The sequence below is a fragment of the Aphelocoma coerulescens genome, chromosome 13 (assembly GCF_041296385.1).
Source record: "Aphelocoma coerulescens isolate FSJ_1873_10779 chromosome 13, UR_Acoe_1.0, whole genome shotgun sequence".
Classification (NCBI taxonomy): domain Eukaryota; kingdom Metazoa; phylum Chordata; class Aves; order Passeriformes; family Corvidae; genus Aphelocoma; species Aphelocoma coerulescens.
The window spans coordinates 5263649-5290428 of record NC_091027.1 but is presented as its reverse complement, the minus strand read 5'-3'; the positions used below and the strand labels follow the sequence as shown (position 1 = coordinate 5290428).

The 26780-nt window shown below is 43.8% G+C and overlaps 1 protein-coding gene across 2 annotated transcripts in view; it reads left to right on the top strand.

Annotated features, from left to right (window-relative positions):
* Positions 1-26780, top strand: part of SGCD (sarcoglycan delta) — a 504819-nt gene that overhangs the window by 158282 nt on the left and 319757 nt on the right. Inside the window, exon 1 of one of the 2 annotated variants that reach the window (XM_069028495.1) lies at positions 24131-24182. The exons of the other annotated variant lie outside the window; for it this stretch is intronic. The gene's annotated coding sequence lies outside the window, so the exon portion shown is untranslated. Of the gene's footprint in view, positions 1-24130; positions 24183-26780 lie in introns of those variants that run through there. 2 annotated transcript variants of the gene reach the window in all.

Here is a 26780-nt window from a genome sequence, read left to right as displayed (position 1 = left end):
CTGCTAAGAGTGGGGCTCAAGAAATTCTCTACCCTGTCTAAAAGAAAATAAAAAGTGTGAATTTTCACAATCTGGAAGTGGGGCTGTTCCCAGCAACTTCCCTCTCTGCTCCGGAGAGAGATGATTCCCCACTGCTACAAAAACATTGCTTCCCCTGGTCCCCTTCCAGCCTGGCCAGGTTGGGTCGTTATCAGTTTTGATTACCAGTACTTTGACTTTATTTACCCTCTGTGCAATGCTTATGAGCATTTGGCCATGCACTTAATGTATGGAACTTACTTTGGGGTCCTCTGCATGAAGGGACATAAACATAAATGCAGACAGATTTATTACTGTCTAATTTAATAAAAATGTCAGCAAATAAATGTACATTTGACAGGGGAATAAATATCAAATAGGAGCAGAGCAGACAGTGGAGTAGGTTGTAAGAAATTAACATGAAGCATTTTGGTTTGACAGCGACTATAAAACAAAATTGTACTTTGGAGACTCTGGGAGTCATTTAGCAGAGGTGGAATCGCTTTGCACCAGCCGGGCACGGGGAAGCGGGTTCAGGATGAGACCACATCGCTACAGAGGGGAATGGTTTGTGATCTGTCACTTCCATTTGTAAACTGACATTTAATGCGAGGGGAGCGCGATGCTGCCTTGATTGGTTTTCCGAGCAGGCTGCGGGCTGTGCCTGCACGTTGCTTGGCAGCAGCATGGCAGCCCGGGCCAGGGCCAGGAGGCTGCTCCTCCTGCCCGACTCCTGGACCTGCTTGGCCCCCTTGGCTTCGTGTATTTGTGCCTCAGGGTCAGGCAAGGAAAAGATGTAGTCTGTGTTTTGGACCCTGCCGCATGTCAGTTTGCGGAGAGATGTACCCAGGGTGAAATAGGAAGGAGAAGCTGCAGAGATCCTCCTGGTGCCCCACATGCTCACATATCTTGCATTTTAAATGTTTCCTGGCCACAGCCCTTTCCCTGTGTCCGGTGCCAGTTGCCTCCCAGGGCATTCACCAGCAGAGCAGCAGAGCCAGTGTCCTGCTCCGCTCCTTCTGGCCCCACAGCCGAGTGAGCTCACCAGCTCCTGAGCTCCAGTTAAGCCTTACCTGGAGGGAGCTGGAGTGTTCCAGCTGTGGGTCCCATTTCTGTGTCAGATGGACTTAAAGAGGGCTGTACAAGGAGAATTTGAGGGCTCCCATGGACATCAGAGAGCATAGCACAGCAGCTGACTGTGATGCTAATGGACTCCTCTGGTGCTCTCCATCGATTTCATCAAAAGGAAGAGTGTTAGGATGCTGTTCCTAAAGAAAGCACAAGGCAGGTTTTTTTCTGTAGCAGTGAATAACTGTTCAGGTGTCTTGCAATATTGTTTTCACTTTTTTTTTTTTTGTATTATTCCCTCTTTCCTTCATCTTTTGGGCTTAGGTTTCTCACGAGCTTCCCAGGCAATTACTGAGGCTGTAGTTGCCACAAGCATTGTTCATTTCACTTTATTGCAGAAATGCACTCAAATGCTGGGAGTGGTTTTAATGGCCCAGTCGATACATGGTGCTTATTCCACCTCAAGCATTACAAAGAGATTTTAAAAGCACACTTGTTCATCTTGATGTTCCCGTTAAGTTTCTGAAGTGCTTAATATATCCTATGTGTTTCTTAACATTTCAGCACAAATCCAATATCCTACTTTCACTGTAGGCATGGAACCATCACTCACCGTGCTGGGGATCATATCTCAACGTGTGGATGCAGAAATTCAAGTCAAACAAGTTTGCACAGGGGTAAAAGTGCAGTGACTAATGGGAAGGAGCACGTGGGAACAGAGTTTGCCTCACCATAAGTGGAATAGAAGCTAAAAGTCTTCCATAGCACATGTTGGGGGGAGTGGAGAGTTGTGGAGTGAAAACTTTTGCTCCTAAAGTTCTGGAAGAATTGATGTGTGAAATTGCAAATCTGGTAGTAAGAGTTTTTAATAAATCTATCAACTCAAGGGTGGCACTGTGTGACTGAAGAATAGCAAACACAGTGTCCGTATTTGAGAAAGGGAGAGTAATAGGGAGACCAGTGTGCACAGGCCTTTTAGTCTGGCATCAGCTCTACTGAATCAAAATTTCTGGACAAAATTACATTCACTTTGTGATGAGTTGTGGAAAGGACACAGCTTACACCAGCAAAAGTATCATCTGCATAGGTAAGAAGCTTTCAGCATCCTTGTTTGTTTGTTACAGCCATTTGTGAATATCTATGCTTTAGAAATGTGAATTAAAACAGAGACACGCAGATGGGGGTATTAGAGAGATCAGGAGAAAGGAGAGCCTGATTTATAAGAGAAGACTAAAGGAGCGTGGCTTGTTGATGATAGGAAAATAAAGGCTTAGCAGGGTTATGATTACTGCCTGTAAAAACCTTAGGGAGAAAAAAGGACTATTTGCACTGGAGACCAATAAAATCACACTGGAAATCAAAATAAGTTTCCTAGCCATTAAGACAGGAAGGCTGGAACAGCCTTCTGGAAGGAATGACAATGAACAGAATCCCAGCTACTTTCCAGCCACAGCTCAGGAAGTTTATGGAGAGGTAACACAATGTAGTGCACATGATAGAAGGGACTGCACTTGGTGACCCCAGGGATGACTTCCAGTCTGTATAAATATGCAGGAACTCCATTTCAAAGTCCTCATTAAATTTTCTGTGTATTTCTTTTTCCTTATCTTCTTTTTTAAAAAGGATTATCCTGTAATAAACAGGGTGGTGCCATCTGCCACAGTCTCTGGCACAGAAGGGAGGAGTTGCTGTTTTCATGTTAGTTAGCTGTATCGAGAGGGGTGGGGGGAGGATTTGGGGCTGCTTCCATCTGGCACTGGGGCTGATTGAAGGTGAGAGATGATCTCTTGAAACTCAGTGAAAAACAATGGATAAAGCAGATGAAAGTTGTGAAGTGCCTTGAAAATACAGACCAAGCAGCTTAGGTTGGATGTGGCCACTGAAGAGAGGTGAGAGGAGGGCTGTGTTAGAAGGGAAGGACATAGTCTGAAGGGAAGGTAAGAAAATTCTCTTTACAGTGTTGTTCTCAGAGGATACAAGCAGGGCAAAATGGCAGTTTTCTGTGTTAGAGGGAAGAAAATTAGAGTTGATCTGTGGTGTAAGATGATGAGACACTCCACTGTGCCAGCAGAAGGATGGCCCTATTTCAGCAGACAGAACTCCTGTGATGATACATTGATCTAGTGAGAGCACACAAGGCAGATCAAAACTGATGCCCAGGTTCCAAAGCTGGGAGAAACTGAAGTATTTCTCCAAGGCATTGGTCTGCTTCCAGCACTGACTATTCAAGTGGAGCAGATTAGCAGAAAAACCTGTCTTTTAAAGTATTTGAAGTATGGTTGCTGCAGGCTCAGTTCCCTCCTTCTGGGAGAGGAAGGTCCCCAGGAGGCTGGGCTCACTCCTGGGAATGTCCTGTTAGACCCCATCCTCTGGCACTGGGAAGGAAGAACAGGGTCCTGACCATGGCAAGGCTGGTCTGAAAGTCATGGGGAATTGAGAAAAGGTCAGAAGAAAAGTGTGAAATCTGGGTTTATTTGTCTTGAGTTTGGTCCTTAGGGAGTTACATTTTCAGATGCTTCTCTCCAGGCATAAGAGGCAGAGATGTCTGCTTTGAATCACTCCAGCCTTGGTTCTTCCTCAGAATTAAAGACTCAGAGGAGATTCTGAACTGCCAAACTCCTCCTTTCATTTTTCACAAGTCTCTGATGCAGACTCCTCTTGTCTTCCCTGGTCAGGACTGCAAGATTTGGCTTTTGTAGCATAGTTGTAATGAAAATTCCTATTGATAGTCACCCACATCCTGTAGTCCTTTCTTGTATTTCTCCTTTATTTTGAGAGGGTTTGCCTGTAATGCTGTTGATCCAAAATTAAGGGTGTGATGAAGTGGATGATTAAAATGGCACCGAAAGCTTTGTGCAGAGGAGCTCAGTCAGGCCTTCATTAGCTTAGCTTAAATCACTTCAGGCTACTTTGATTCTGAGCAAGTTCACAGAGGATTTTTGGATTAGTTTTCCCACATAAATTCAGGCAAGCCCTAAAAAAAATCAGTAGTATACACAGCATTACTTTAAGAAATGAGCTTTTAGGGCTCCTTCTAGGAGCCCTTCTAGAGAAAAGTATCTCTAGAGACCTGAAACTCTGCAGGTATGAACTAGCAAAGGGGGGTGACATGAGAGTGGCAATGGGAAACCACAGCCTTTCCTCCTCCTTCAGAGAAGCTTTCCCCTGAGCTGGCAGAGGCTCAGGCTCACAAAGAGGAGGTGACAGGAAATTAAAACTAAAACTCCAGAGTATGGCCTGTGAGAAATAGCAGTTTCAGTTTCTGAGCTGCAAGCCCCTGCTCGTGTTCCTGTCTGACAGTCCAGATATTGCTCCTTTTCTCAGTTTCTCCAGGTGTAAAATGGGGTAAAAAATATTGATCTCATTAGGAAAGTGCTTTGATACCAGGCACTAGAGAAGTTCCAAGAGTTCATCCTGTTAATGCTGCTGCTGTTAATCAATCTGTGGTTTGCTTTACTGGAGTAATGACCCATTAATATTATTTTGTTGACTGTACACATGATCTTTCAAAGCAGCAGTGAAATGTGCTATTAAGAGCTCCAGACAACTTACTGGCCTAATTTATAAGCAGATGCAACCAGTAATAAATAAGAGATTAAAATGAAGCAATGGTCGAGCAAGTTTTTACATAAAGAGCTCTAATTTCCTCTCGCTCTCTCCCCAGCCATCAGAACCTCTCACGCTTCAAGACACAGGTCTGTGGGTAAGGAAGTGGCTTCTGTTTCCATTATTCTGCATCAACTGCTTTTGCAAACACCAAATTTATGTATGAGAATCAATCCCTCAAGCAAGGCCTCTGCTCATACATCCTGGAGATGTTGCTGGGGAGTTGGCTCAGGGATATATGCAGGTTTTCCACGTGGTGCAGCTTTGCTGGAGCTGCTGCAACTCCCAAGGCTGCTTCCCAGGGACCCTGAGGAACCAGCACACTTCCTGTCTTCCAGGCTGCTACAAGCAAGACCAAGAGTGTTTTAAGCATGATGTCAAAATAGCTAATACAGATTTAAGAAACACTGTGATACACTTTACCTCTCAGTAGGGAGAGTTTGATAGTGACCCTCCCTGCCCAGACACTGCTGAATGTTTCATTAGCTGAGAAATGCAAAGTCGGCTTTTCTAGCACAGACTGCAGAGGTGATGGGGGGGTCTCTGATGTGGGGCAGCGTTTATTCTGTCTCAGCACAATAGCTCAGTCAAAAATCTTCACCCAAATAAGCCCAATTAAAAACCCTACCCCAAAGGAAGTGACAGTTACTGAAAGCTGAAAGAAAGAAGAGAATACACTACTAGTTCATGGAACACATTCTTGTTTTATATCCAGCAGACTAATTATACATCTATACCAATAAAAGAATAGCATAGTTCAAGTTATCATAATTCCTTGGCTTTTATTTGCTTTCTTAAGAGATGAGGCAGAGGTGCACCAATTAAGGGTATCTCTTGCCACTTCTGAAACAGAAAGGGATACAAAAAATAGATCATCCTGTTACAAGCTCCTCTGAAAAAGATGGGATTTCAAAAGATAGACTCCCAATGGAAATTTCTCCTGGATTTTCATTAAGCTAACTGTAACAGCTGCCCAGTTCCCAGTCTCAGGAACCTGAGGCCCCACTGTCCTGTCTGGTGTACCTGCTGCTCCACACTAAGGACGGGTTAAGTTTCCAGTTACATATAATCATTATTTTCTTTCTGTCTCTCTCCTGGATTTTTTTTATTTGTAAACTTCAGAATTCCAAGAGAGAACGTGCTGCTTTGCCTTCCCTGTTCCCTGCTGACTTCATTCCCCTGATCAAAGTGAAAATAAGTAGGGCTGGTTTGTTTAATGGAGAGGGTCTTACCCAGTCACGCCTCTTTGTTTGCCGACATAATTGAGGAGAAGACAGCTTGGGGAATAGTGCTGCTTAATTGCTCTCACAGTCGCTGCAAGGCACTTGGTGTAGGGTTGGGCTAAATTGGGCCTATTGTGGATTTTTGAAAAGCCTTGGTAACAGAGGAGTCCAAAAAATCCCCACCTCAAGCCGTTATATAACCAGCAAAGTAACCTTCACTGCAGCATGGTTTTTTTCCTGCATAAAATTCCCTTGGCCAGGGAAATGGTGCAGCTGCCCCATCCCCCCCACAGATCTCTGGCAGGCACAGAGAGAGAAGGGGTAGAATGGAGCATCTGGGTGTTACATGTCATCTATTAAAATGTTCAGCCTTTTAATAAAGTATATGTATGGTGGTAGAAGCTTCCTCCCTAATGAGTCCCGGAGTGCAGAAATCACTGCTTCTCAAAGGAAGACCAGGCTGTAACTCTCTTGATTTTAAATCAAAGGTTGGCTGTGACTCCTCAATCCTTTGCAGTCCAGAAAAAGTCGGCAGAGCTGCTAATTAGAGCACTGGTTGCGGTTTTTTGGCTTGAAACCCTGAAATGAAGGGCAGGTCTGTTCTGTGTGCTTGACAACGACGAGACCTCAGATTCCTGGCGAAGGCTTTTAGAGGAAAGAAATGGAGAAGGGCTTCCCAGGGACAGACTTCCCTGGCCATGGAGTGGACAAGCCTTCAGCAAACTCGGGGATGACCCTGAGGGCAGTGTTGTCCTTGCCCTGGGGGATCACTGGCTGGAAACTGAGAACTGGACTCTAATTTTAATGATGCTCAGACTGAACCTCTCCGGCTTTTAGAAACTGGTCTTAGTTCTGCAAAATTATTCTATTTTCTTCTATGATTAGGTAGGATTCAAACATGGTATTGATAAGTATTCCTGCACTGAAGGGGAGAGGGAGATATTTTATGTGACAATGGGGACAAAAGCCTCATTCTAACCCTGTTATATTCATTAGAGTTTCTTTTGTTTACAAGACTGTCTTAGTCCATCAGAGGTATGGCAATTTGTCTCCTAAAGGAAGCAATGAATTCTCTAGACATACACCTAAACCTTGACAATTATTGTCTCTTCCTATATATATTTTTAAAACCTTGGATACTATTAATCACAGAGCTCAGAAAAAGCATATGAACTTCTCTGTATCAGTCTTAGAAAGACCTCATGTATTAAGAGGCTGTCTGCCAACAAGAGAACTGCAAATGGCTGAGCAACTCATGTCCCCGTGGTAGAGTTAGAGGAGCCACCAGGAACCCTGATTTATCTGGGCACAAGTGCACACCGAAAGTTAAATACATGGTTTTATGTGGTTTCCCTGAGACTCTTCACAGTTTGGTTCTCTGTGCCTTCTTTTGGGCCCTGTAAAGACAAAACACCAGCAAATATGTGAACACATCCTTCTCTCAGTCTTGTCTTACTCTGAAGCTGTTTCAAAGCTTGTCTTTCCTAGAAGTAAATCACAAATATCTCAGGTGGCAGAAGGCATTCATAGTGCAAGGGGAGCTAAGTATTGCAGGTTACTTGATATTTTTGTCAATAACTTGGTGCTCTAAAGCCACTTTCATGTTGCTGCTTCATCACAGCTCTGTGGGTTCAGGACTATTCTGTACGGATCTATTTGAAAAAGAGATGTGCTGACAATACTACAATAAATAATGCTAACATTTAACATTTGGCACATCCTTGAATGCCTTCCTGCAGTAGAGTGAAAAGCCTGACCAGTATTCAAATTATAATAGGAAACTATTCTAGTTCAAACTTACAGGAAATGGCTTTTTTGAGCTTCATATTGCTAGAACTTATCAAGCATGTAGCTTCAAACAGAGAGTAAGATGGAAGGTTGGGAGGGGATTTTTATTTGCCAGACTTTCTCCTTTATTTTGCTAGAAATGACAGCTCAGAGTAAGCAGTGGCTCTCCTCAAATTTGAAAGGATGAGAGACATTTTAAAAAGGAAAATTTTCTCCCTGACATGCTGCATATATGGCAGCAGTAGGAAAGGGTTAACAGGACAATAATGGGATGACTTTCCTGTTATGTCCTTATCCTTCAGAACTTAAAAGCCCTGACATAGTTAAAAAGTATTTTCTCATGAAAAAGAGGCTGTTAAACCAACAAATCACAACAGATTTAAGCTTTGTTTCTCTTGGCAGCGGTGTACAAATCTCTCTTTTTCTACTTTGGAGGCTCTCCAAAAGTTTTTTAAATGTATCTTCAAGATGGCCTTCACTTTTACAGGTATTTTAATAATTGGGAGCAGAGAACCCACATTCAGCGTGGGTGCTTCTCTTCAGTTGCCCAGCAATCTATTTTTGGTTCAGTGTTGTATAGCATCATTATTGATGATCTAGAAGAAAATATCCAAATTCTAAGACAAAAGTCACAGATGACAGAAAAACTGGCAAATTAGTAAATAATAAATCAGTTCTTTAGAGTGATCTGGATCCAATGGACAACCAGAGTCCTTTGAACAAGACAAAAAATATGAGGTCCAGGAACCAGGAAAATAGGTCATGCTTACTGGCTGAGGTGACTGTGTTTTTGAAATGATAAACACCTCAATGTGAGCTGCCTGCAGAGGCTGAAAAATTAAATAGGAACCTTGAATGTGTGAACTGGAGAAGAATGAGCTCACGCAGATATTGCCATGATACAGAGAAGTAAAGGCAGACCGCTTCTGCAGCGCTATGTCACAAATTTAAAAATGGTTCTGAAAAAGAAAAATTGCAAGAATGGTGTGTGTCCTAGAAGTCCTGGCTTATAGGATAAGTGTTCATTTCATTAATTCCTTGGAGAGGAGTTGGGAAGTGTTTTACAAGTACCAACACCGAGGAAGACTCTGGGAGCAAGGGACCCTTGGATGTCATGGAGGACATTGTGGCATGATCTGAGCCCATCAACTGGAGTGAGAAGCACTCAGAATAGAAAAAAAGGCAAATTGTTTTAATAATCAACAGCTTACTGCAGACCATGATGGATTTCCCAACATTAAATATATTTTTAAATGGGTTTGGGCATCTTTGTAAAACTTTCAGCAGCATTCAGCCCAAAGTGGTTGGTTCCAGTCACCGCCTGGAGGTCCCTCTGGAGCTCATCTCATGCTGTAGATGCCCATCCACAGTGTCTCTCTCAGGCTACTCCTACTCTCGAGCCAAAAGAAGGAAGCACATTTGTGTGTTTGCTCACCCTGGGGAAGAGAAGGCAGAGCAGAGGAAGAAGCAGCTGCTGCCCACAGGCAATGGGAGCCTCCAGGGCCAGGCTGTGCCCACAGGCTGCCCTGGACCTGCAGCGGGTGGGGAGCAGGCACCAGGCCCTGCCTGCCAAGGCCAACCTGCCCGCTGCCTCCCACCATCTGGAAACACTCAACTGCATTCTTTTAGGCTAATGCAAAGCACTTTAGACCAGGCAATCAGCGATGGCAAGTAGATAAGTCCTTCCCTTTTGCAGTGGAGAGACTATTAGAAATACTTCTCCTGAAAGAAAGTGCCCTTTCAGAAATACGCTTTGGATTTAGAGACTCTGTACAGTCCTTCATCTGTCAGCTTCCTCCTGCATTCCTCACATTTGGTGGTTCACTGCTTTTAGATTTGCTTCTCCTTGGCTATCCGCTCCTGTTCTCCTGTGACTAATATGTACTTGTACGGTACCACTGAGAGCCTCTGCACGGTGGCAGCACGGCTTATATGGGACCCAGAGGAATTCTGGAACGACCTTTTTAAAAAAACAACAGCATAATACAAATTAGAAAAGGGAAGCTGCTTTGGAGAAGGCTTGATGCTTAGAGCAGCAGCCACAGTGAAGTTAAATGTTTTAGAAGGAGCTTTTTCCCACCTGAGGTTGATGGGGAAACTCTTCTTGAGTCTCAGTATTTGCTCAGGTACCAATCTCTCATCCCTCCTCCTGCTCTCCAGTCCTTGTTTCATCTTCAAAACTAGAGCATTATGGTTGCATATTTAAAAATACTTAATATTTTAGAATTACTGGTACTCTGTTGCTGCTGCCCAATGATTTTGGCTGCTCAGGAGCTGACGGAGCAAACAGCAGAAGAACTTCACGTGAAGGAGTGAGTGTCCAAACCCTACATCCTTCTGGGGCCAGGTAAGGGATGAGCACCATGAACGATTTACCATCAAGCAGAATTAAAGGTCCACTACTGCAATTTTACTATATGGCCACAAACTAAAGACAGACCGAGCCAAGGGCTGCCAGTCCCTCTTTCTCCTCTCTCTTCTCTGATGTGCCCCCAGAAAAGCACAGACCCTTTGGGGTACAGTGGTTACTACAAGAGCAATCCCATGATGAACGTTGCTTTTACAAGAAAGCCTCATGTCTAGTTGTAGCATGGTGAGGTGGATGAGGGGGATAGAAGGCTCTTCCACTTAGCATAAATCTTTTGGGAAAGAAATGTAGTGCTTAATATGTTTGTAAAGCATCTAGCAAAGGTTCTGGGTAGTTCCTGTGCAGAGTAATAACGGCTCTTTTCTGTTTCATATTTATAATTCAGAAGAGTTAGCCCTTGAGTAAGTGTAAACTACACTTCCATCATATTTCCATTTGGGTTATGAATATTTTACACACCTGCAGTCTCAAAAGCACATAATTGCAAAACCACACTGAGGGACTGAATAAACACTGTTGCTGATTCTTAATGAGCCATTAATCAGATGTTTAACTACAGGTAATTCCCTTGAGTCCTGATGTCCCAAGAAAAATCTGTATTCCCTCGAAGTGATAGAGAAGCAGATGACTTGATGTAGTGGTGGAAGTGGCTGCAGCCACACTTAGCCCTGATGAACCAACAGACACCAAGCTGTGGTGGTCAGGCACTGAAGCTGAATGCCTCACTCCGTGGTTAGGGTAAGGGCCCATAATCCCCCATTCCGCAGTTTACATATTTTTATGTGATCGGTTCATGTTTTCCCCTCCCTGTTCTAGGTATAAGTTAGTTAATATTCATTTCCCCTAAGTTAATATGTATTAATTCTAGAAAGTTCTGTTGTACTCAACACCCCATTGATTCCCTCCCTAAATCCCTCCTTTCTGTTATTTCCATTGGTTCCCTTGCCCTCAACCCTGTCTCCTGTCAAGTATCCCATTGGCTGTGCCCCTTATCCCCACCTTTCCTATCCCCACTATAAAATCCCTGGACCCTGTCAGATACTCAGCTTTCTGTCTCTTCCCCCCTCTGTTTCACCTGAATAAACCTTCTGTGTGCCTTCACACCAGCTCAGGGCTGGCTCCCTCGGGTGAGGAGCACAGCCTGTCTGCCTGTGCTTTTGTGTGTGTCTGTGCCTGCTGTAGCACAGTTGGGTTGTGGCTACACCTCTGGGCTCTCTTTGAGCTAACACGCAAAAACCTGACAACTTCTGAACAGGAAATCGTGAGGTGCAGGCTCAATGAACAACATTGGCTTCCCATGGCAACTCTTCATGAGGTGAAAGGTAACATTTCTAAAATTTTGTTTGGGTGTCTAAGTCACACTGCCATGGGCTGTGTGCTCTAGCAGCAGACAAGGACTTTGTAGGAGCTAAAGACTTCTGTTCTGGTTGTTGAAGGGTAAATTTGGGCCAGAGCTGTGAAGATGCTCTGCTTGCCTCCTGTCAGTCAGCGTTACCAGCTTTCCATGGCGGGGAGTAAGAGTGTGATTCTTCACACAGTGTGAAGTCCCTCTCTGGAATCCACTATCAAAGGAGGATGTGTATTCCAGCTGCATTTTAACAAGGGATGGATAATTTTATGGCCACTCTTATTTGTAGCTTTGCACAGTAAATTAAGGATAATAAAAGCAGGTATTTCAAAGTGCACAGCAAACTCTGCAGGAGTCAGGAAGGAAACTTCTTCCACCAGTAGTATTGTTGTTTGGCTAGACTGAAATGGACATCTCTTTCATGGGGAAAATAAAAATTTTAAAATTTTATTTAAGTCCAAATAAGCCCAGTGCTATATTTTGAGCATGAGTTGATGTGCCGAAAAATGATTGCTCTAAAGCACTGCAGTCTTCCACTAGAACAGCTCAACGTGTTTGAGGGAAGGAAAGAAAAGGAAAGAAAGCTTTTCCTAATTTCTAAACTTGTGTCAAAATGTGTCTGGTTTCATTCCCAGTTTTGCTGGCACTAAAATGTCATATTGTGCTATGATGGCTTGGTGAGTTACTGATGTTCATGACAGATCTGCTGTAAACAGCATTTTGTAAAGGACATGACGGTTTTAGGACCTTATCCATTTCTCTTCGTGCAACAGTCACACATTCCCGTATCAGCCAACTGATGAGTGTAGCTGGTTCTCCTCTGAAGAGCAGGCACATGGAGGTGAAGCCAACCTACACATATTCGATATCAGAGGAGCTCCAGGTTATTAGCTACGGAGAACAAAAGGTTTTAGATGCTCTCTCCATCTGTTTCTCCCTCCTGTGCCAGACACATGGTGTAGCAGACCGTGTCTTCACAGACATTTTCCAGGTGGAAAATGTGCATACAAGAAGTGTCTGCATCAACTCCTATATCTCTTTCCCAAAGCACAAGCTCCTTCCACCACAGCAGAAGGAGCCATATCCCAACAGCAGACATCCATAAAGTCTCATTCATGCTTTTAATCCCTGGATGTTGCTTCCTCAAAGGATGCTCTGCTTAGCAGAGTAGTTATATTATAACTTGTTAATAAAATACTCATTGACACTCCCTGCCTGTCCTTTTTTTGTGGGAGTGTGTGCAAGACCCTGCTTGAGGGAACAGTGGATGTGTTTGTACTCACCTGCTTGCAGGGGGATCCTGTGTGGCTGCACCCTCTTCCTCAGACACCAGCGTAGAGACTGAACTGGAGGTGGCTGTGGGAAGATTTTGGGCAGCAAGGCACTGACTGCTCTGTTGTACAGCCACGTCCTGAAGTGCTCACAGGCCCGGAAAGGAATAGAAGGAGAGCATGCATGAATCTTCCTGAAGGGGTCTGCCCAGCAGCCACCAGCAGAGCTGCTCTAATAAGCATGTCCCACCAATGTGGGTGCTAAAGAAAGTTCAGATGACTAAAATATGCAACATTCACTAATAGGAAGGTGCTATTCTGCATTCCTTCCCATCCAGACTCTGGATGTGCTGCTGCTCTGCTGAGCAGAGTCAGTGGCTGCAGCACATGGCAGTGGTGTCCCACCCTCACATCTGCAATCACCATCTCTATTTTCCCTCTTGCCTGCTGCTGGCACAGCTCCCAGCAGATTTCAGACCAGGCATCACCTCCTCCTGCTGCTGCTGAGGCATCTTCTTGGTGTATGGGAAGGGGAAGTGGAAGGTAAAGGGGGGATGAGGTAAAAGGTAGCAGATGACACCAATTAGTGAAAGAGGCACTTTCAGACTTGCTTTTGTAGACAGAAGCATTGGCAAAACCACGTCTGTGATTCAGTAGCACCTGCGTGGCCATTTCACATTCAAACAGGGGCGAGGTGCTCTGAGAAACTAATGAGAGCAATGTAAAAGTCTTGTTAGGCTGCTCTCGATAAAACAGCACTTGTCATACAAATGAGAGGGTATATCATTCATCATTGCTGGCTTTACCTGCCAAAAGAGAGCTATAAGTTTTTTTTTTTTCCATCCACAAATCTTGAAGTTCACTGTGATCTGTCTAGATGATTCCTCTCTGGGGGGGAAAAAAAAAAAAGTGTTTTGAATTTAGTAAATAATCCTCAGGAATACTTACAGGAAATATATAAACGCCAGCACCTCCTCTAAAGATATAGTTCAGTGTCTTAAAATCAACATATGCACACTGGGTGACTGGCTGTGAATATTCTCCCTGAACAAAAACCCAGCCAGGCAGGCCAGCAGGGAGCTAAGCAAATGGCAAAGAGCAATGATCTGCCTTCACTGCAGGCTTAATTTATGAACTAGATTTATTATGTCTTTTTATTGAATGAGTTATTGCATATCCTACTTCTTCCTGTGTCAATAGCTGTGTCCAGGGAGAAGGCAAAAAAGAAAGGCAAAGGACCCAAAGCCTGGCACCACTTTGCACGTGCAAATTCAGTATTTCCAGGTAGCAGTGTGAAACTGGTTCCACTTTCTGTTTTGTATCCAGAAGAAAAGAGGCCAAAGTGGGCACTGCAGCTGAGAGGGAAACCCTCTCCCAGGGCATCCTCAGCAGAGCTTGGCACTGCTCTCTTCCTCATGGCAGCTCAGCCTCAGGAGATGCTCCAGGCTCTGGCCCAACACCCAGTGTTCTCCACTGCCTCCCAGGGAGCAGGGACACAGCATGAGGAACTGGAATGGTGCTCTTCAGAGTGGTCTGAGATAGTAGCAGAAATAAAAAGTGGCAGGAAAAAATGATATTGTGCACATCTAGAGCTTCAGATCATTGTCCCCTGCTGTATGCTGGGTGCTGCTGGTAGCCTTTTCAGAACTGTTTGGAGGATATAACTGAGTGTCCTTTGCCTGCAGCTCTGCAGTCTCATAAAAAGATCCAGTTCTTGGAGACTCTGATTGCATATAATTGCTTTTTTCCTTTCGAAATTGCAGTTTAGAGGTTCCCCCAGCTTCTGTGCCTGACAGTTGAGGAGAACGATCTAAATTCTAAAAGCAAATTACAGAGAAGTAATAGACCTAAAACCACCTTAATGTATAATGAGTATAATGTTTAGCACATACCCAAGAAATATTCCTAGCACTGTTAGATCAAACATAATAAAATTAAGTTATGGACCACTGAAATCACAGCAATTCAGCATCTTGTCCTTGCAACACAAAACAAGAGACACTGAGATATTAGCCCTGAACTTCAAATCCTCTCCAAAGCTGTATCTATTATTGTTCAGGTTTTTTGTCTGCATGCTTCTTTTTTTTTTTTTTGATATCTATTTATTTTTTCTGCTAAAACACAGATGTTTGCCCTGTATTGTATTCATATGAACCAACCAGATAAGCATTCAGCTGCTCTGTGCATATAAGTACAATCATTTTGCATGTAAGGAAAGGAAAAAAAACCAGCCCCTGTCAGCTGAAATAGCAAAAAAAAAAAAAAAAAAAGGAAAGAAAGAAAAAGAAAAAAAAATAAGAGTGTGTGTGCACAAGCATTCAGTGATAGACGCCTTATCTCTGAGATTGATCTCAGAGATTTTGGCCCTTTAGCGTGAGATTGATGTGGAACAGCTTTCAGTTTTGACATTGTGTTGGACTCATCAGAGATGTTGCCATCTTTTCATGGAGGGAAAGCTGGTGTCTGGCTCAGCAGGCAGCAAAGCAAAGCAGCAGAAACTCGGGGAGGTCTGATGTGTCTTCCTTACGGCACAGCCACTCGGGATTTCTCTGTGCAGTACCTCCTCTTGGTCATATGTTGCCTTTCCCTCAAACGCCTCTGTGCCACATTTGCTCTTCTTGATCGTTTTTGGGTCCAGCTCCAAGTGATATTTATTTGCCTTTAATTTCAAGGGTGTTCTGAGAGGTGCAGGAAGTCCTCAAATACTTGAGGAATACTCAGGGGATCGGAGAGATGACAGTGTAGGCTCTGCAAAAGTCTGGGCTAACCTAACATGGGGATTTTAGTAGTTTAATTTCGAACGAATTTTAAAATAATGGAATTAGATCTTTATCCTCCTAATTCTGCCTAAATGAACAATAGAATCAAATTCCTTTAGACCACGCACACTGTGATCCCAAATATTTAAACAGAGTTGAAGTGTTGGTGAGGGCTGAGCCTGCCCATGTAAAGCTCTGGTGATCCTCAAGTGCCCACAAAGGGGAACTCAAGGCATCTCTTACATGGGCACAGAATAGAACAGAATCAAGGCCTCTGTGTTCAGTAATTTTGACATACTAATGCATTCAGCTCTCAATCACCTAAGCATCAAAGCAATTAAGCTTTGGTTTTCAGCAGCGCATCTTAATTGTGCAGTCTTCTCTGCAGAGGATAGATGATCAAGCTCACATGGCAGTGCAGAGCTCAGGACAGGGATATCCATCTCCCATTCAGCTCCTGCCTCTTGGTTCTCCTTGCAGAGACAGTGGTTGGTGCTCAGGGACATGTACCCGTGACCTGTTACCCCTTCAGTGTCATTGATCCCATTATTGGTACTGTCTGACCTTGAAACACCCTTTATTTTTTATTTTTAAGTAGATTAGGAAGAAAGCTTCTTGGATGGCTTAAAAGACTGTATGCTAAAGATGATTTCTGCAACCTGATATGGATTACCATAGTTACTCTGTCTGAGCATGGCAGCTTTCCAACTCCTCTGCCAGGAATGATCTAAAAGCTTTTCTTTTATTGTGACTTGAGGTGAGAGTCTGGCTTTAAAAAGCTTTCAGAATTCTAATTCTTTCCTCCAGTTTGTTGGCAGGGGGAGTCCAGGGCCACTCCATCTGATGTCTGATATCACTGATAACCTACAAATGACACGTTCAGGATCTCTGATTGTGCATGTCCAATGACTCCGTTAATTGAGGGAGATGCTGCTCATGGCATCCCCATTATCTCTGCATTCTCATATTCCTCCAGCCTCTTTCCAGGCATACTGTTTAGGGTTTGTGGCACTCCCTCTTCTTCATGGAACATGTGCATTTGCTGGGCCAGATCTGCAGTTAGCCAGAGCAGCAGAATGTAAAGGGCAGTCTCTTGAGTCTTGTTATCTTCTTATGCACAGTAATAGCACAGTCTGCATGCCATTCATGATTTTTATTTAATAGAGTTTCCTGGTGTGTATTTTAGGATTCATTTAAAAATACATCAGTGATGAGCAGGGTAGGAAGAAGAAACTGAGCCAGAAATTCTCTCTAAACCCAGACCAATAACTGTCTTCTCCTGCCTGCAGCTGACATTTAGGAGTATTCTTAAATCACTTTAAGTGATTTTTAAAAATCACTTCCAAAAAAAGGAGTCTGAGGGAGTGACTATGGGTGGTTTGCCTGATGCCAGCACGAGTAGGGTGAAAAAATTGGGTCCTAAGTTAATGTTGAATTAATGTTGATAAGTGATTAGAGGGAAACTGGAAGTGGCAGACTGTGTGTGGAATATCTCAGCATTGCTTATGGCACTATTTTAATGATGAAAAACCCAGGTTACTATATATAGTGCTAATTTATTCCTTAGGATTTTAACTGGGGCTCTTTCAGGATTCCATGGATTATGGCATGGACCACCCTGCTGACCACACCTGGGCAGGGAGCACTTTAGCACTTTTTCTATTTTATGTCTCTATTTGGCAGATCCAAGATTGGGACAGACCCATTTCTCCCAGTCTCAAATTAATTCTTTATCCATGAGACTATTCTTTATCCTGCTGTACTGTCTGGAAATGATAAATTATTGCTGTAGACAACAAATACTTCCTTCTTCTTCCTCCCCACTGCTTAGCCCTTGTTCACAGTGCTGTCCTTCCTGGCTTCAATAGTTGGGTTAAAGCCTGTGCAAAAACCCAAGTCATAGTGAAATGTCAGCATGCAAAACCAGTCCAAAATGCCTGGATTGCTGATACAGACATGCTGCACATTCATCCATCTCCCTCCTGAAATCAATAAGGCTCTCAGCAGAGCCTTCTAAGGGGTCCCAGCAGAGCCTTCACTGTAAGTTTTCTGCTCTGATCTGTGGTTTTGGCCAAACATCCTGAGGTGCTGCTGGTGCTGCTGCTGAGGCTGCTCAGGGCAGGGGATGCTAGGGCTGGTTCAACCCATCAGGTTCAGCAAGCCCAGCACGGGAGATTTATTAAATGCCATGAATATTTAAAATGAGCAAAAAGCAAGCCCTTGGGCATCCTGCTTTTCCAAGTTGTGAGGGCCGTGACCAAATACAGACACAGGTATTTTACATAATTAAAAGTTAAGCTTTCTTTTCCATTTTCCTCCTCTTCCTTTTCCAGCAGCACCCCATTTAATGCCTGTGGCAAGATTCATCACCTGGAGGCTGTTTTTTATGAGATTTGACAAAGATCATTCAGGAGTCAATATTTTGCCAAAAGCTAAGTGATAAGTCTAGTGTCTTGCATATAATTACTCCTTTTCTTTTATGTCTTCCTTTTTTCCCCCTCCTCTTTTCATTGGGGCTTTGAGTTACTGACAGCAGAGCAAATGAGCTATGCTCAGGAGGTATAAAGGCTTCAGGTTTGTACTTTTCTCACTGCCTCAGCTTCATTTTGCATGATTTCTGAATAACAGCAGGAGCACAGAGAAGCCGTCATGTCTTTATGTACAAAACTCACAGCTCTCCACTGAATTCCTTGAGGTTTCCTTGTTGTTTGACGAGGTAGGCAACAGTGGTTCCAGCAGGACAAAAGGAACTGGTTTAAGGGAGCAGGGTATGGAATGGGCAAGAGGGATGAGGCTCTCAGATACCTTCAGGCTCCTTCAAATAACCTGGGTTGAACAAAAAGAGGTGGATTTGGGTAAAAAGTAATTTTTTCCTTTGTGAATGGATCCTACATAGAAATAAGCATAAAAATCCTCTTGGCAGCTGGCTCCCTTCCTAAATATGATCACCCTTCAGCCCATAAAACTATGGCTCTAGCTTTGTACCAATGTAGTTAAAAGAGCAGATTTATCTGGGGCCCTAAATCAGAAGCTCATGTGCAGCAGTGGCTGTGTGCTGCCAGGCCCGTGCACAAATGCCCCAAGTCACACTTGTTCCATTCTGGTAAAGCTGTTTCTGAGATTTTGCAAAGAAATTTATATAGAATATTTTTGGGTTTTTTTGTCTGATTGGCTGACAAGTACCAGTGAGGCTTTTTAAGCAGGGCAGATGTGGAGGAGTGCAAAAAGGAACCGGATACCATGACCCTGGGTCAGGCATCTGGTCCCATCAAAGCCCAATTTACCTGTGAAACCTTCCAAAAGAGAGCAAATTCTGGAAGTAAAGAGCTGCCTTGTGACTGAGCTAATGCTCACAGGGTGGTATGAAATGTGTCTGTATTGATTTCAAAGAGAAGGCTGTTATGAGGAAGCCTTTCCTAAGACTCGAGGCTGGTTAGTTCGCAATCATTTTGTGTTAAATAATTCAGAAGCTGATGCAAAAGTAAATTAGTAAGTAGTCTAAACAACAAGGTTTTGTGGCAAACTTTATCAAAGAGACCTAATTTTTACTCTCTGATTATATTACAAGTCTGGTTGACACAAATGATCATACAAATTTAGTGCATTTATACTTTGTGAGGTGTTTGACTTGGCAGTGAATGGCGTGCTGATTAAACATTAGCACCATTCAGTAACATTAGAATATGCATTAAATGGATAACGAAGTGCCTGGCAGAGCTCAGGGGGTTGCTATTGATGGGGAATCAGGACTAAATGGACCTGTGGTTTCTGGGGCACTTTAGGGTTAAGTAACAAAGCTCTCTGTTGTTTGTATCAATGGTCTATAGCAAAACACAAAATGAAAAATTTTTGGAAAGCACTAAAATCTAGAGAATGGTAGGCAGTGAAGATGAAAGGAGGCTGGCACTGGGGAAGGTGAGCTTTTTGGTAAAGGGGATGAGAAATCCATCAGGCCCCATGTTGGTCTGTGCAAGGGCACAGCCCTGCGGGCTGGAGCATGGGGAGCACTCAGGGATGAAGGGAGCAGTGATCCAAGAACCCTCTGCACATCGATGCTGCTGCCATGACCTGAGAAAGGGAATTTATATGGCCTTTAAATATATAAACAAGGGAGTATTGAATAACAGGAAAAGAGTTAATTTTACTTTTATTGCAGCACTGCTAAAACCAGGTCTCAAGTAGAAAAATATTGCATCAAAACTTTGTAAGGATAAGAAAATGTCGGAAAGTGTTTGGGAAAGAACGGCTAAAATTATTTGAGGGTATGAGGAAATGTTTTACAATAGGAGACCTGAAAGGTTCAGTGTGTTTCATGGACCAAAAAATGGTCTGAGGTGATTTTTTTTTTTGTGCATGAGTCTGTTCTGGGAAGAAAATAACTCTGTCCTAAAAGCAGAGAAAAATAATAGAAGTGCCCAAATCTGAAAGCTGACACAGATATTATTAAATGAGGTGTGGTCTTGGTGAGGGGCTTTTGGGGTTTGTTTTATTTTAATTGGGAAGTTTTTAGTCATTAGAGCACATAATCAAGAGAACAAAATAAGAGAATTCTTTGCTTTTTGGTGGCTCCAGAGTAAGATTTGCTGCTATTCTCCACTATTGACTTTTTTGGGACTTACAGCTCTGTTCGATTAGAAATAGCTGGGTAAAATACACTGGTCTGTTATAAGGTCAAAAGAAGACTTAATGAGTCTTCCTGCTCTTCAGCTTGTTGACACCCTAACTGGGGATGAACGCAGTGATATTAAAAACGCTTCACCCGATCTCAAAAGGAAAAGCTCTCCCAGCGTTATCAGCTTCCTCGTGTGCGACAGTTGTTGTTCATACATTTTTAATGTTTTAATCTGGAAAGCTCATTGACATTTTGTTCCGAAACACACGGTGCTGCTCCACAAAGGAGGACATTTGTTCCTGCAGCTGCGCCATCTGGGCAGGAGAGCAACAGGGCTGCCCCGGAGTGCTCTGCTCTGCCCTGCAGAGGATTGCCAGGATTCCTCAGGTGCTGGAATTGCTCCACTGCCATCCACATGGCTTGTGTTGAGCTAATATCGAGGCTGTCTTGGGTGGCTCCACCACGGCTGTGACTCAGCTCTCTGCTTAGAAGGATCAGCAGCAACAGGCAGTGGTTTGCAAACCTGATTCCAGCATCAAGCCTTAAAGGTCTGGAGGCAAAAGGGACAACTACAGTTAAGAAATGTGTCGAGAAGTGTTTCCCATCAGGAAGCAGTGGATGAACTGACCACAGCTTGGCCCAGCTGTGTCCATATCTTACCCACACTGCAAGGCTCTGTGTCTGATATTAAAGCTGACCTTGGCTGATCCTGTGCTCAGGAGTGAATCTTTTTGTGAAAAGACAAAAAAAGAAAAGGAAAACCAAAACAAAAATCCCAAACAAACCAACAAACTTTTGGATACAAATCCTGCAGTGCTCTCACTCCCAAAGCCCTGCCCAGCAGGAATTGCTGCCTTTTCTCTTCCTCCAGGCACAGACTGAGCAAAGCTTTGTCTTAGATTGACCCAGCTCCAGCCTGAGTGTAGAGGATTTGTTACAGATTTCCCCTTGTTCCACTACTGCAGTGACTTACCCAATTCTAGCAGCTAAACCTCAAATGCATCCACGTGTCACGTCGCTGGCACTCCAAGGCCAGTGCCTCTAAGCGGGGAGGACGGAGTGGTGCACAGAAGCCTCTAAATTCCAAAGCAGAACTATAAAGAGCTGTAATTGTACCCAGAGTAACTTCCCTGCTATAATTCTCAGCAGGAAAACAATTACATTGCAGCAGTATAACCAGACAGACACGCTGTAAATACAAAACATCCTTTGGAAATATATGCTCCACATTCTAAATACATTTAGAATTAAGGCAAACAACTCTTCCAATTGGGATTCAAGGCAGACATGCCAAGGGGCTTGGGATTTTTTTTTCCCCCTTATGCTTCTACTTTTTGGTTTAGCAGACAGATAAAGGTGCTGTGTTTGTTGATATGTGGATGGCGTGCTCAGGCTGTCGTTGGAGAAATGGCAGGGGAGAGCTCGCCCTCACGCTCAGCCCCTCACTCTCCCCACTGCAGCTGGCTGCTTCCGTCCTCCTGAGATAAAGACAAGTGAGAAGGGGGGGTTTGGTTGGTTTTTGGCAGCAGAGAGGACAAAGCCAGAAGCACAAAGCCAGATCTGCTGCTGGTGCTGGGATGCAGCAGCTTTGCTGAGCTCGAAGGCTCAGCTGGTTCAATACCCTCAGCGTGCTCTGGTCACTAGGGGAGGATAGAGGATCGCAGAGCCTGTGGGTCATGGACAGGCTCCTGATGAAAATGGGAACGCTGCAGGGTCTGTCTGCCTGAGATCCTGCTGCTTCTGCTACAGCAGAACCCGGAGAAAAGCAGCTGGATACAGCAAGGAAAGGACATGTGGCTTACTTTCCTTATACCTTTATTTGATGGACAGGACCCAGGGTTGATATTTGGGGCACGTTGTCTTTCCCCAAACATTCAGGATTTGATTGATGGTCTTTTTTAAGTGGTAAGATGTTGATCTGCCAGGGGTTATTTTAAATTACTGGGCTTGAAATATATTTCTGAACTCTGTTTAGAGAGCCTAAAACATATATAAATGCAATGTTTTAGTGTCTTCGTTCATCCTTTGAGGGGTTTTATGCAGCATATGTTCCTACACTGCTCAAAGAAGTAAAATTTGACCATTTGCTGCTGCCTAGTCAGCCCCTCTTGGAGAAGGGTAACTTGGCAGGCTGTGAGAGGTTTTTAGTTTCTACCATCCCTCACCCAGTTCAACAGGAGAAGGAGATGGGGTGAGGGGAAGCAAGATCCTAAAGAAATGTGTTTGAAAATCTACACAGTTCTCTGGGAACAGAGAGATCTTCTTTAGATGTATTTTAAAACCATTCTCCTGCAGTACGTTCAATATGACGGTTTTATAAACCTACAGGAAGTTTTTCACTGGATACTTTGGGAGGGAAGATACAAGTTTATGTGGTGATATCAGTCAGGGTATGGCTTGCAATGCTTCGTGCTGATTCTGGGTGTGACTGTGATGCCATGAAGATTTTTGCCTTTTCTTTTATACCCCTGTTATACCTTTTTACAACTTCTGTATTCCTAGTGCTTTTTGCCTACATTCTTGGACTTGTTTGTCAAGCTGAGAGACTCAACATTTTAGAAGCTTTGTAGCCAGGGATCAGTGTGCCCCAGAGCCCAAGGTCCTCTCCAGAACACATTCTGTAAACCAAGATAGAGCCATCCAGGGGAAGGTTCCTTGGGGAGGGGGGCTCACTTGAGCCTCTCATTGGGGAATCTTTGATAGATCTGCTAATTAGTAACACCTATAATGTTATACCCAATGTTGGAGAGAGAGAGAGAGACACAGAGAGAGAGAGACTCGGCAGGGTGCATCTCGATGCACATGACCTGGACATGTGCACCTAAGGATCCTTAAAATAAACACCAAGGTAAAATCCCTTTCCCCCTTCTAACCGTGTATGACTCTTGATTTTAAGACCAGGAAAAGGCATCAACTGTTATTCGAGTTATTCAAGTTATTGTGAGATACTGCAACACCTTCTATAAGTGTCCACCCTATTTCCACTGGAGTCAGTGGACATTTTAGCATTGCCTTTCATAAAAGGGACTATGCTGTAGAATTTAAGGACAGTAGGGTGAGTTGAGGTTAGGAATGGTGTGTATCCACTCCAACTGGAAGCACTGCCCAAAGCAGGAGATTAGGACAATGCTCTTCTCCAAAGACAGGAACAACAAAAAGTTCACTTTTTAAAAATAATAATAATAACACAGGAGAGGAAGAGAGGGGAGTAAGGAATAAGAGAGAGATCTTCCAGAGATCACAAAGCCAAACCTAGAAGCACTTTACTGCAGCTCTCAAAAGTTTAGAAGTGAAGCCCATTACAATGAAATGCATGGCTTGAGGGCCAGAGCTAAATCAGGCTCCCAGCACAGAGCAGGGGCTGTCCTACAGATATGTTTGTCACTGCAAGTAATGGCTGTGAAGCAAACAAAGGGGAGCACAGCTGATGTTTAACAGCCACAAAGCTACTCCTGCCTCCTATCTGGAAGCTTATATAGGGAACACGTGGTAGGTTTCTCCATGCTGGCAGGTCATAAACCTGAGTTTTCCCTACATACGCCCCTTTTCCATGCTCACTCTCTCTTGCTGTAAGTAGTGAAGACAGGTTGGGGATGGAGCTTTAGAATTTGAATCATTGGATTTCCATTCTTGTTTTCAGTGCATACACTGGTTTGCAACCAGAGCAGGAGCTTCTAAAAGCACAATCACTCTGTGCACGTGCAAAAGTGCACAGACGTGTACACACACAGGTATACACACCAAAAATAAAAAAAAAGCATAATTCTGCTGTGCATTTCTAGAGCTTCTGGTCTGAAGCTGAACATGAATTTTCCTGTGTATTTGTCTTCTTTACACTGTCTTCATTGTAATGATTTGATTTGCTTAGAGCAACAAACAACACATGGGGTAGGGAGGGAAATAAGCAATTGTCTTTATGTTTTGCCTATATATATACCATTAGCTCCACACAAAACATGACTCACCAGCAGCAGGTGTCCTGCTGTTATGTTCAGCAGATTAGTAATGATAGGGAGGGGGCTGCTCTCCCTATATGGCATCCCAGAGGGAACCTAAAAATAGCTTTGACTTACAGCAAAGTAAAAGTATTTGTGGGCTTTGAACGAAGTCTGCTTCTGAAGGTAAGAATCAGAGCTGATCTGTTTAATCTGCCATTCCTTCTTTTTCTTTATTTTCTTTTTTCTTTTTTTTTTTTTTTTAATTCCTGAGTGAAGCTTGCCTTGGGAGCTGATTGGCAAATGTTATCCGGCACAAGACTGGGAGTTTGGAGTTCTAGACAGTCATCTTCTGTGTATATGGAAACAGGGTGCGGATTGACTAGTTAGAAATTAGAGTAACAGCATTTGCAGTCGAAGCAGAGGCAACAGAGGAATGTGTTACTGTTAGAAATAGGTTTTTTTTCCTTCTCTTTTTCTGTCTCTCTCAGTTAGAGAATCTGAATGGCATATGAGCCATCCCAGCATGTGACTGCTCTGAGGAGCAGGCAAGCTATTGCTGGTAGTTACTCCCACTATGAAACAAGTCCAGTAAGCAAAGTTGTCTGCAGAGTTACTGTAGCAGCAGAATTTGAGAAGAGAGGAACTGTTTGTATTTCCAAGGTGTGTGCAAATCAGGGCACTACGTGCACTCCATGGGAGTGTGGTTGAGGAGATTTTTCAGCCTTGCTGCTCAGTGTCTGTGTGTCTCTATACTCAGGCATATTGATGGGTAGGCAGGTGCCCAAAAGGAAAATACTGCTTTTCAGAGGAAAACGATGGAGGATAATTATATGTATATTATATTTACACGTGCATTTCCACATCTGCATCTGTGCACAGAGATCCTGAGCTGCTGGGCTGCAGAAAAGCCCCCCAGGCTTTGCATTGAGCCACTGCCTCCGTGGCTTTGTGCAGCACAGAAATGGAGCTGTAAGGGCTGAGTTGCACTGCTGAAAAATGAGGTACAAGGGCTGCTCGTTACACCAGAATAACCTCACGGGCCATGATGGATTTCCCCTGACTTTTTCGAGTGGCATCACCAGTATTGATAACAAGCAACTTGGGTGTTGTGGAAAGGGGATAAAAATCCGACAGCCCCGCAGCAGGGAGTGTCTGAGGACAGCACTGTGTGGCACACATGGGTGTGAGCATACGTGGGCATCCTCTCCAAGAGCTGCCATCCCCTGACCCTGAGCCCTCAGGGGAAAAGGATTTTCTCTGTGTGTCTCCTCTGCCCTCATTTAGTGCTGGTTTTGGCAAATGTGTTCCAGAGGGGTGAGCACACCCAGGGGCCTGGCTGCAGTGTTGTGGGGTGGAGGTGGCACTTGGATCATTGTGGGGTTCCACTGCCTGAGCTCCTGCAGTAGGTGTTGGAGCCCATCAGAGTCATTGCCAGGATACCTGGGCTGTTCCTTGAGTCAGTGCTGATTCCTGGCTGAGCCAGTAGCTCCCTTGGCTGATGTGGGGAAGATGGCAGAAGCAATCTAATTTTAGCTCCTAATGTTGGGCCAGCTTCTCCTAAAATCAGCACCAATGGCAAAACCAACATTAATTTGAGTGGGAAAAGGACTGAACCCCAATGAATGTACACTGGCCTTTGTAATTATCTTTATTAGCTGATAGGGAAGGAAGACCTTATTCACTCAGTGCATTTCTATGGCTGCCTGGCTGTGCTCCAGTGATGCACCAGCCTGTGAGCAGACGGGCAGGCAGAGTGGGATGGCAGTGCTGTATTCCTGCACAGGGGGCTGTAATTCACTGTCATCCCCAAATGATTAAATCCTGCTTATTTCAAGCTGGCAGGTAATGGGGCAACACCCACAAATATGGTGGGTAGGATTTAGCTCCAGGTGCTTGTTGAAAAACTTTCCCTATTGAGTCCAAAGTTCAAAATCCTGATCCCTGTGAGGAGAGCACATAGGGTTTAGTCAGTGTTAAACATTGCATTTTTAGACTGGTAAGAAGAGTGAAAATTGAAGAAAGCACCTGAGAAGCACAACAGGACAGGTCAGCTCTCCTAAATGCTGGGGATGGACACAGACTAAAGAGAAATCCTACTTGGCAGCACAGAGAATCTGCTGGGGTTGGCAGTCTGAAACCTGTTCCACAATAACTGTTTTCCTGTCCAGTAAACCAATGTATTGATGAGGGTAAGCAGAAAGGATCAGTCTTGATGGAGCTCTGCAGGGTGTTTCACTACACTGCTTAGTTCAAATGGCCACAGTTGATATTCATGTGGTTTTCTCTGCTGAGCAAACTGGATATGACAGAAGACAATATAATTTAGGGCATTTTTTTCTCTTTCTGAAAATGAATTGCTACATGAGATTTCATAGCTCACACTTCCATACTTATGGGGCATCCCAAAATCTCATTTCCATCGTGCCATCTCCTGTTTAGCGCAGACTTAATTTTGCAACTTTTAAATAAATTCTCTTGACAAAATAATATTATGGCATATTGAAACAGAGCAGACATTTCAATAGGAGCATGCTGAAAGCATCCTTCCTGAAAGCACACACCAGTGATATCTCAGTGATAGCTCAATAAACCATTAAAGCAACATAGACCCAAGATGCCACAGAAATGCAGTGTTGCTCCTGACCCTTCCATGGGTTCTCCAATGCCCTTGGATCTCCCTGTTTGCTGTGAGAGGGTGCACAAAAAATTTGCATTTGAGAGGTCTTTCCAGCTTGTTTATTCCTCTTAATTCTTTACAAGGACATCAAGATGCACACTATC